This window comes from Nomascus leucogenys, unplaced genomic scaffold (assembly GCF_006542625.1).
Source record: "Nomascus leucogenys isolate Asia unplaced genomic scaffold, Asia_NLE_v1 001482F_34823_qpd_obj, whole genome shotgun sequence".
In the NCBI taxonomy this organism is placed as follows: domain Eukaryota; kingdom Metazoa; phylum Chordata; class Mammalia; order Primates; family Hylobatidae; genus Nomascus; species Nomascus leucogenys.
The window spans coordinates 14,536-25,967 of record NW_022096786.1 but is presented as its reverse complement, the minus strand read 5'-3'; the positions used below and the strand labels follow the sequence as shown (position 1 = coordinate 25,967).

The 11,432-nt window shown below is 43.3% G+C and overlaps 1 pseudogene; it reads left to right on the top strand.

Moving 5' to 3' along the window:
• Positions 1–585: 585 nt before the first annotated feature.
• LOC115834044 lies at positions 586–2,063 on the top strand (annotated as a pseudogene).
• The last annotated feature ends 9,369 nt before the right edge of the window (positions 2,064–11,432 follow it).

Sequence of the window (11,432 nt, the reverse complement as noted above, 5' to 3'; positions counted from 1 at the left end):
CACGTATACCTATGTAACAAACCTGCATGTTGTGCACCTGTACCCTAGAACTTAAAATATCATAATAAAAAGAAAGGCCTTTCCTATATTCACTGATGTTTGTATTTGAAATATTTGCTCCAATATTGGTAGTTCTCTTTCTTGTATTCATTAAGAATTATTGATGTATACCTGCTTTCCATACACACACATCAACTCTTGTATGTGCTTTATAATGACGAATTTAATAATCTTTGAAGATATTTTTACTGCATCCTCAATTCACTGCACTAATTCATGCAATTATAAACTGCGGAAAGGAGGAAATATCCCCATCTTGCGATAAATAAAGCAAAATCCTTGGCAGAACCATGTCCGCCTGCCCGCGCCCCGACCAGCCCTCCCTGGCAGCCACTCACCGGTGTCTGTCTTCCCAGCTCCCTGCCATGTCGCCAAGTGAATCCATCCTGCCGTCCGTCTCCACTTTCGCCAGCCCTTACCGCGAGCACCGCCTGCAGGAGCGCTGACCCCGCGCCAAGCCCGAGGCCAGGAGAACCCACGACCACCTCAACAGCGTGCGGGACTCCATTCGGTCCACAGGGCTGGATGGCCTGGGCCGAGGCCACCCCGAAGCCCCCGCCGACCCCGCCGTCTGCGTCCTATTACCCGAACACTGCACGCCGCTGCCCTAAAGCGCCCCCGAGCTGGACCCGCTGCCAGATGGTCCGCGCTGCTCAGCCTTTTTTTTTTTTTTTTTTTTGACATGGAGTCTCCCTGTGTCGCCCAGGCTGGAGTGCAGTGGCGCGATCTCGGCTCACTGCAAGCTCCATCTCCTGGGTTCACGCCATTCTCCTGCCTCAGCCTCCGGAGTAGCTGGGACTACAGGCGCCCGCCACCGCGCCCGGCTAATTGTTTTTTGTATTTTTAGTAGAGAGGGGGTTTCACCTGTTAGCCAGGATGTTCTCCATCTCCTGACCTCGTGATCCGCCCGCCTCAGCCTTCCAAAGTGCTGGGACTACAGGCGTCCGCCATCACGCCCGGCTACTTTTTTTTGTATGTTTAGTAGAGACGGGGTTTCACCGTGTTAGCCAGGATGGTCTCGATCTCCTGACCCCGTGATCCGCCCGCCTTGGTCTCCCAAAGTGCTGGGATTACAGGCGTGAACCACCGCGCCCGGCCTGCTCAACCGCTTTCTACTGGCGCTGCCCAACCGCCTGGTCAAAGCCCAGCCCCCTGAAGCGGATGGCGGCGGCTACAGCTGCCTACCCATGTTCAGGCCTGGACCGCGCGGCCTCAAACACTAGGGCGCCCCGGGCCTGCGGCTTCATGCATGGGAGATCCCGGGTCCCCCCCAACGCCGCCCCCGACACCCGCCCCTCAGCCCCTATGGCCAGGGCGCCTCCTTCCCGCTGCCCTTCCATGGCCCTGGCTTGGGACACCCAGCCCCGCCTTCATGAGGCGCCCCCCCCGCCCCACCCCTCCACGCCCCCGTCTTTAGTCTCTTCCGGTGGCCGCCGACGCCACAGCCCTGGGCCTGGCACCCCCAGTCGCCCGCGGTCTCCTTGTGGTGGCGCCGGCGTCCCCGCTGGAGCTGCTGGAGGCCAAGCCCAAGCGTGGCAGCCGCTCCTGGCCTGGGAACCGAAACACCAGGCATACCTATGGGGCTACAGCAAGACCTACGGCAAGAATTCTCACCTGAAGGCACATCTGCGCAGCACACAAGTGACAAGCCTGACCACTGCCACTGGGATGGATGCAGCTGGAAGCGTGCTCACTCAGACAAGCTAACGCTCCACCACCGCAAGCACAGGGGTCACGGGCCATTTCAGGGCCATTGGTGCAACCGCGCCTTCTGGCGCTCTGCCCACCTTGCCCTGTACAGGAAGCGGCACATGCAGCCCAGACGCCTCCGCCCACCTGCGCACGGCCCCCTCCCAAACCGTGACTGGTATTTATTGCACCCAGAGAACCGGGCAGGGCAGTGTGGCTACATAGGGTCTAACTCGACGACGAAGATGACACCACCGCCCCAGCCCCCATCTTTGACTGAAGACCAGGTGGGAAAAGACCACTATCCGCCTTGACGAGTTCTGTTTTTCAAAATGGTGCAATAATTAAGTGGCATCTTCCCTACCACCAGGTCATAAGGCTTGATGTCCTTTGAGAAATAAGGGCCTTAATTTGTACTGTCTGTGACATTTTTTATAATATTGTACGTAATAACTGTGACAAATATTGTATTACTGTACATAGAGTGGCAGGGCTACTTGCTTCATTTTCATAGGACTTTTGCTTGTTTTTATTTTAATTTTTAAAAAGTTTTTTTAAATAAAAGAAAAATCCTTAATTCTCAGACTTTTCAAAATAGAACTCTTAAATAGTAATTGATAGCACTTTACCTCTGTTTTCCTGATAAAAAATTCTAAAAGAATAAAAATAATTTCATCCTGCCTCCATATTATAACCAGAATAATTGAAATAATTATGCTTCAATTGATAGTAAAGTAGCATTTGTTTTTGGATCAATGAAGCTAAGCCAGCACTAAGAATTTTGTTACTATTCCTCCACTACATTACAGTTACTTCTTCATCCCTATACATACCACAATAATGAATCAGCTACATCCATTTAGATTATCAACCCAACGCTAAAAGAAAGAAAATTTCCATTGGTTACACATTTCAGAAAATTGTTGTATCTTTGGAACATCTGCAGTCTAATCTTAATAAATTTCAAAACAAGGGCACTGAGACTCCAGCAGATAGAACTATCTAATTCAGTATTATTAAGATCCCAAAGATCAATTGCAAAGCATTGGCTATTTTCTGCACTTTGTGCAAGAATTACAATTTGGCCAGGATTGTTGTTCGTAGCAGGAGTCATGAATGGTTTTGTGGCGTTTTATGACATCTTAAGGGCTACAATGGACCTTGTCCTTATATTATGATCTGCTAAGCAATTCACCAACCATACTTCTCCACCTCATTCCTGATTTTAGCCTCCTTAGGAGAACACTGAAAACATGATTGGTAGTAATGTGTGTTGACTTGCTTAAAGATGTTACAGGAAAGATTATGCTGAAGAGTAGTTAGAGGGAAATGTCTTTTTGAGTTTGTTTCCTAAGCCCTAAGCCGTCTCTTTACCTTACAGTATAAAAGTCGAAATGCGTATTAATGGGAGACCAGATATATGGGAGGAGAAGATGAAGGGACTAACATTTGTTGAGCCTTTTAGTAGGGACCTGCCTTTTACTAGAGACTGAGCACTCCTCATACATTGTCTCATCAAACCAACTCTCCAAAGTAGTATCTGTCCTGTCCTATGGAAAGAACAACTCAAAAATGTTGCATTGCCAGTAAGTGGTGGAGCTGGAATTTATCTGCCCCCAAAGCTTCACAGACTTGCTTTGAAGAAGATGGTATAATTCAAAGTACTTTCAAAAGGACATCGCAGTATACTGAGGTTAAAAAAAAATTAGTATTCCCAAACTGAGATCCTTCTGTGAGCTTTGTAAACCCTGGCAGTTAGTTGCAATACTACCAATTTGGCCATCAAGAACATTCTGGTATGTTTAAGCTACAGTGGGAAAGCCAAGATATGAAAACATCACCCATGGGAATTTTGAGACTAGAGTGGTTTGAAGCTAACTTAAGATCTCCATCCAACTCTAAGATAGGGTAACTGCCAGAAGAGCCGCATGATCCCAAAGTGGAATTTGCCCTAGTATATGGGTTAATATTTGATTGGCTACACTTAGCTATAAATCCTGGGGAGAAGAAGAAAGACATCAGAAATAATTGGGCTAGAAGAACCTTAGTTTGAAAGCAAAACACAGAATCCAGGTGAGTGGGCTTACCGGGAAAAGCTCATGCCACGTTGCTCCCACAATGGAGGGCCTTAGGATGGTGATGGTTAGCTTCCTGCTCTCCTGCTGCACCGCCACTTCTCTCAAGGCCTTGCTATAGGTGTAAGTATTGGGACAATCTCCAATCCGCTTGGGAGTGATCTCATCAATAACAGTGTTGTCTGTACATAAAAGGTAGTCAGAGTAAAAAGAATTCTAGCAACATGTGTTAGACAATAGACCAAAAGGAAAATGTGAGACAGTCAAACAAAACTTCCACCTTTTAGCCTTGGTTCTGGAATTCAGAACAGTCACGATACCAAGTTTATGAGTGCGTACCTGTCCAAAGCATGCATGAGCTCTTTTCTCTTCACTGCTAAGCCCAATCTTAGTCAAATCCTATGCCCTCCCATCCAGACAGGTAGGTAGGTAGACGGATAGAATCAATAGCAATGCCACTTTATTACTACTACTAGTGTAGGGCTATTAGTACTACTTTAGCACCACTATTACTTTATCAGTACTGATTGCTACTTTATCTGTAGTAGTACTAATTTGAGGTAACTACATACAACCTCTTTACTTCTTTTCCAACAAGCTCGTAAGTACGTTCATTGCACATATTTTTGAGTCCCAGTCACTCTCCCAGTAGTGTGCTGGAAGCTGTGTTTCCTCATCCAAGATGTTTCAGTGGCAGCCCTGTTCAGTGTTGTCCCATAGAAACCCAGTGCAGTGATCCTGAAAAGTTTAGCTTTACATTTTAAAAATTTCATTCACTGCAAATCAAACCAAAGTGATTACTTTTGGCAGACCGACAATCTGTTTTACTAAATCTATGTAATGCATTTTGAAGGTCTGTTTAGAGTCTATGATAACAAATTGCTAATTATTTCCAGCGATTTTCAATGAATTCTGAAGTCTGTCAAGTGTGGTGATTATAGTACTCTGAAATAGCTTCAAAATCATGAATATTGAATACTCCTACTTACAAGATGACATGTATCATGAATAACTGAGTTACCATAGCATCAGCCTAATCTTTCTTAAAAATATGTCAGAACCGGCTGGGCACAGTGGCTCACCCTGTAATCCCAGCACTTTGGGAGGCCGTGGAGGGCAGATCATGAGGTCAGGAGATTGAGACCATCCTGGCCAACATGGTGAAACCCCGTCTCTACTAAAAATACAAAAATTAGTTGGGCATGGTGGCGTGCGCCTGTAATCCCAGCTATTCAGGAGGCTGAGGCAGGAGAATAACTTAAACCAGGGAGCAGAGGTTGCAGTAAGCTGAGATCTTGCCACTGCACTCCAGCCTGGTGACAGAGCAAGACCCCATCTCAAAGAAAAGAAAAAGTCAGCACCATTTGATAGCCCCAAAATCTATCTACACCTCTCTGAGACAGCAAAAAAATTATTGTCAATTAAATATGCAACATTTATTCTAGCTGACAGATCTATGTGGTTACATTGTTAAAAATTAAGCTGTCGGAATAGGCTACGGTGATTTTTCTGATCAATGTGGTACATTTATTTCTATTTTATACAACAGAACATAACGATACTATTTTGATTGTAGAAAATCTTCACTGTTACCACCTTGCTGACATGACAAATGTTTGAACAACTAAGATGTGTACGAGGTTAAGACTTATTCAGAATCACAACTCCCAGTATTAATGCCTCATTTGATCCTGGGGTAGAACATGGGCACTGACCATTATGTTTCCATTTTTCTTCCTTTGCTTCTGAGTGCTGAGTGTGTTCTGGATACTCAAATGCCTTTTCATTTAAGTTGAATAGAAAAAGACTGAGGGGTTCTAGAATTAAAAACAACTTAAACTACATAGAAATATCAAGGATATTTTAATTATATGGTCACGTGGAGGCTGTGAAAGAGTGTAGGATGATTCATACACCTCTCAGCCTTAACAATAATCCTACCTTACCTCATTTCATTTCTGTGTCAACAGTGGATTGACTGACCTAAGACCATTTTCCCTCAACTGCAAAATATAGTTTATGAAAACCAGGTCTTGAGGGAATAGAGCTTAATTTCAGTAAGTCTGTAAAGAAAAAAATTCCTAGAAAACATCAGAGCCCAAAAATGTACTGGGATTGTATGTCACATGGCTAGTACCAGTTGCTGTCATTAATGCTGGGGTACGCAGAAAGGATAATACTTGGAGGGATGGGAGCCTTACAAAGCTTAGTGAGTTTGCTTGTACTAGAAAATGTTGGGTTTTGGTGTTGTTGTTCTTGTTGTTTGTTGTTGTTGTTGTTGTTGCTGTTTTGAAATGAAGTCTTACTCTTGTCGCCCAGGCTGGAGTGCAGTGGCACAATCTTGGCTCACTATAATCTCCACTTCCCGGGTTCAAGCAATTCTCCTGCCTCAGCCTCCTGAGTAGCTGGGATTTCAGGTGCCCACCACCACACCTGGCTAATTTTTGTACTTTTAGTAGAGACGGGGTTTCACCATGTTGGCCAGGCTAGTCTCGAACTCCTCACCTCAGGTAATCTGCCCGCCTTGGGCTCCCCGAGTGCTGGGATTACAGGCATGAAAAAATTTTGGTTTTATAGATTTCTAACAACACACATGGAAGAAATTTTAATATTCTATAGTTGGCTTACCTCTGCTACTCTTAGCTACACCTGTATTCCACTGTTTATATTCTCGTTCCAATTTTACTTGTGAAAATGGCAATAATTATATTCATCCTAAATTCTCAGGTTATTATGAGGGTAAACAAAAAATTCACAACTGCATTTAAGCTCTTTGATAAAACAAAATGAGCCAATAAACCTAAGGCACTCCTATTTTTAAATAAAACAATCGGACAGCATCATATATCTGCGTACCTAATAGTTGGTTTTAAAATGTCATTTCTGGCTACATGTGGTAGCTCAAACCTGTAATCCCAGCACTTTGAGAGGCCAAGGAAGGAGGATCACTTGAGTCCAGGAGTTTGAGACCAGCCTGGGCAACATAATAAGACCCAGTCTCTACAAAAAAAGTTTTAAAAATTAGCTGGGCATGGTGGTGTGCACCTGTAGTCCCAGCTACTCAGGAGGCTGAGGCAGGAGGATTGCTTGAGCCTGGGAGTTGAAGGCTGCAGTGAACCATAATCGTGTCACCATACTCCAGCCCGGGTGACAGAGAGAGACCCCGTCTCAAAATGAATGAATGAATGAATGAATGAATAAAACAAAAATAAATTATTATTTATAATATAGCCAGACGGACCATCTGCTAGCTCATTCAGCCACTTCCTAGGTTCAGACAGGAGATTAGTGTAAACATGCACATGCAATGTTTGGGCAAAGCCCTTCTCAGGACTTTACTCAATTCAGGGTTGCTGCTGTTGTTTGTTCTCAATACGTTTTTAAACAGTAAATAAGTTACTATGGATAAAAAACACTATATAAACCAAAATACGTGTCTGAAATTAATCTAAATGTTCTTCAGTATACTCAAGAAGATGTTTTGACTCATGGGTCTCAAATTCTAAACTCGAATAGCTTCAGAAGAAGCATAAAGTCATTGAAAATTTCAGAAAGTAGTATGTATGTCTATGTATGTACATGCATAGACACATAAACAATTTCTTCTAAAGATTACTATCAATTTTGGTTTCAAACTAACTGAATCAACATGAATATATCATTAATAGTTTCATTATTTATGTATTTATGGAATGAAATACTAAGAAGCATAAGTACTTCCCCTCCCCCGACCCTCCAATTTTCTTATTCAACAAGTTGGCAAGCCTAGTGGTTTGTGAGGAAATCTGTTAGAGAGTAAGTAGTGGACACACTGTCTTATGATAACATTTGCTCTCTCTTTCTCCAGTCTAAATTATATCATTCACTTGACTGTTGTAGTTATCAAGTTGTATTTGTTCATGTGTCTGTCTCCCTACTGGACAGTGAGTCCAGGAGAGCAGGGATTATGATTTTTATCTCTGTGTCTAATCTCTTTTCTGCCCCCAGGAGCCGCTGCCTTATTCAGTAAATGGATGCTCTTCCACATGGTAATCTTGATTGGCCACTTTCTGTAGTATATAAGGTTTTGGGAAGCAGAGATGGACAATGATGAGACAGAGTGGATGTACTCAAAAAAAAAAAAAAAAAACAAGGTTGTAGGGAGAATGCAGGAAGGGAAGGAAGGGGGTATCTTTGTAGAGCAGGTAGCAAAATTGGAAGTCAAAGTGTCCAGTGGCAGTGGTGAAAAGTGTTGACCAACCTTGGTTTGATGAAGGTGGCGTGAAAGTCAACTTAAACTTTTCACTGGGAAGCAGGATATTTCTGAGCCTAATGCTTATGGAGAATTGGCCTCCGTATTTCCCTCCAGACTTTTATGAGGCACCCAGCCTGGCCCAAACATGAGCCAGATGCTGAATGGCCTGCCAATGGCCTGCCAATGTGAAAATTATTCAGTTTGGTTAAGAAAACAATTTAATCATATTCTGGTTTGTATCTGAAGCCTGCTAATATCAAAGTACACAGAATTTTCCATTTTTATGCCAGCTACTTAGATATCATTTTGAAGCTGTGCCATGATGAAATTAAAAGCACAGGCCGGGCACAATGGCTTATGCCTGTAATCCCAACACTTTGGCAGAGGTCAGGAGTTGGACACCAGTCTGGCCAACATGGCAAAATCCCATCTTACTAAAAATATAAAAATTAGCCAGGCATGGTTGCAGGGCGCCTGTAATCCCAGCTACTTGGGAGGCTGAGGCAGGAGAATTGCTTGAACCCAGGAGGCAGAGGTTGCAGTGAGCTGAGATCATGCATTGCACTCCAGTCTGGGCAACAAGAGCAAGACCCAATCTCAAACAAAAAAAAAAAGCACAAGTGCTAGAGTCAGCCTTTCATCATTCCCCTAGAACAGATCATATTTTTCAGTGTTAACAATGTGTTCTATAGCAGGAAGGCAAGACTACTGTCCAATGTCTGACCTCCTTTCATATCTCCCGGAGGGCTGTGATGAGGGCCACTGCTGCTGGCTGTGGGGGTCTCCATTCCCCTGCCTCTCACCCTTGCACCCTCAGGGCACACGTCATCTTTCCTTTTTTACATGGCAGACTAGCTGTGTCTTCTTGTGGCCACGTAGCTTCAGAAGTGTGGTTTTTAGTAGGTACAGATCTACTAGGAACTTTCATTCAATTAAAGCTTCTAGGAACTGAAAGACAACAGGAGACAAAGAGAGCAGGAGAAAGAGGAAGCATGGGGTATTAGAAGATAAATGATCCTCATTTCAAATGCAGACTGCTTAATGAAAAATCTCCTTAAGGCACTATTTCCCAAACTTGCCTGGTTATCAGTGTGAATTACACAGGGCCTCTGGGAAAAATCCAGACTCCTGGGTGCCATTTTAGAACCACGAAATACATCTGCAGAGGTAAGAGTCTGGACAATCTGTATTTTCAGTATGACCTGGAAATTCCAACAGTCAGGTAAGTTAGGGAATCACTAATTTAAAAGAAGTCCACTCCATCAACTTAAGTCATTAAGATTTGAATATATCAGGATTAGCTTTCAAAAACACATTGCTTCTTGGAGTAAACATTTCAACAGAATTGAATTTTAAAATTATTAAACCCCCTAATGCTATCCCTCCCCCGCTCCCCTAGCCCCCCACCCACTGACAGGCTCCACTATGTGATGTTCCCCTCCCTGTGTCCATTTGTTCTCATTGTTCAACTCCCACTTATGAGTGAGAACATGCGGTGTTTGGTTTTCTGTTTCTGTGTTCGTTTGCTGAGGATGATGGCTTCCAGCTTTATCTATGTTCCTGCAAAGGACATGAATTCATCCTTTTTTATGGCTGAAGAGTATTCTATGGTGTATTTGTGCCACATTTTCTTTATCCAGTCTATCACTGATGGGGATTTGGGTTGGTTCCAAGTCTTTACTATTGGGAAGAGTGCTGCAAAAAACATATGTGTGCATGTGTCTTTATAGGAGAATGATTTATAATCCTTTGGGTATATACCCAGTAATGGGATTGCTGGGTCAAATTGTATTTCTGGTTCTGGATCCTTGAGGAATCACTACACTGTCTTCCACAATGGTTGAACTAATTTACACTCCCACCAACAGTGTAAAAGCGTTCCTATTTCTCCACATCCTAATGTAGCACTGAATGTAGATGAGCACCTAATGTAGATGAGAGGCTGATGGGTGCAGCAAACTACCATGTCATGTGTATACCTACGTAACAAACCTGCATGTTCTCCACATGTGTCCCAGAACTTAAAGTATAATAATAATAAAAAGATTGAAAATTTAAAATTTTAATACAAAGTTAGGCTTTAGTTATTTGCAAAATACACTGTATTTTCAATGTGAAGAACAAAGGGTTACTGTATGTATTATCAATAAAGTTATATAGTTTCTTATAAAAATAGCATTAAAAATGGAAAATTCTAAAAGAAAAATAATTAAATTTCTTTTAAGACATTTAAAAATGTATCTGTCAGTTTTAACATGAAAATTCTCTTACATTTATACATCCCACATTCTAATAAAGACTATTTTTTATGAGCAGTAAAGAAAATATGTGTATGCGTGTCTGTATAATTATAGGTATATATCTGTTGCTGTGAAATATCTCTTTTAGAGTCAGAAAATGTTTGGTCCCAGTTCTTACTAATAATATATGATCTCACTAAAGATACTTAAATTCAATAAACTCAATAAACTTTACTCTTACTGAGATGAGAATGAGAACACAGGCACAAGCCATGAGCTGGGGTTCCTCTGGCACAGGCCTCAGAGACCCTACCTTTAACATCCTCCTTTCATTCACTTGAGCCTGATAAGAAAGGAGTCTCTTGGGAGACTGTAACAGCAAGCATACACCTTGGGGCCAGACAGCCCACGGTCAAAGTTGAACTGCACCACTGTTGAGCTGTGTGACTTTGGGCAAGTGACTTTTCCTCTCTGATCCTCATGATCCTTTTTGGTAAAAACAGCACAATGACAGGTCTATGAAGATTGGAGGAGCTGAAAGAAAAATATGTGTCTTAGTTTACGTTTCCTGGAAGTAGATCCTGAGGCAAAGATTCAAGTATAAAAATTTTATCTGGAGATGACTCTAGGACAGCAATTCTACTGCCAGTTCTTCCTTAGGATACTAATTGCAGGCAACACCAGTAGAGGAGTGGGAACTGAGACAGGAATGGAATGTAGCAGTTAAAGGGACCTTCATCAAGAAAGTTTCACTGTGGGCAGCCAGGACTCAGCCCTGCCGGGTACCTCTGAGAGACAGCATAGAACATGTGCCTCAGAGTCATCCCACCCAGAGCAAGGGAGTTGGGGTATTTATCCACCAATACACACCAGTCACTCCTCAGGGCTTCTTCCAAGGGCATGATTCCTCCAGAATGCCCTGCCTGCACTGCAAGAATGAGACCTGGAGGGTCAATGGCAAGGGCCCTGACAGCGCCTCCAGCAGTGAGCAGGACCACAGCCTGGTGTGTAGAGTTTCAGTCCCTCAGTGACCCCAACACACACACATACACACACACACACACACACACTCTCTCTCTCACACACACACACACACACACACACACTCTGTCTCACACACACACACCATACTCC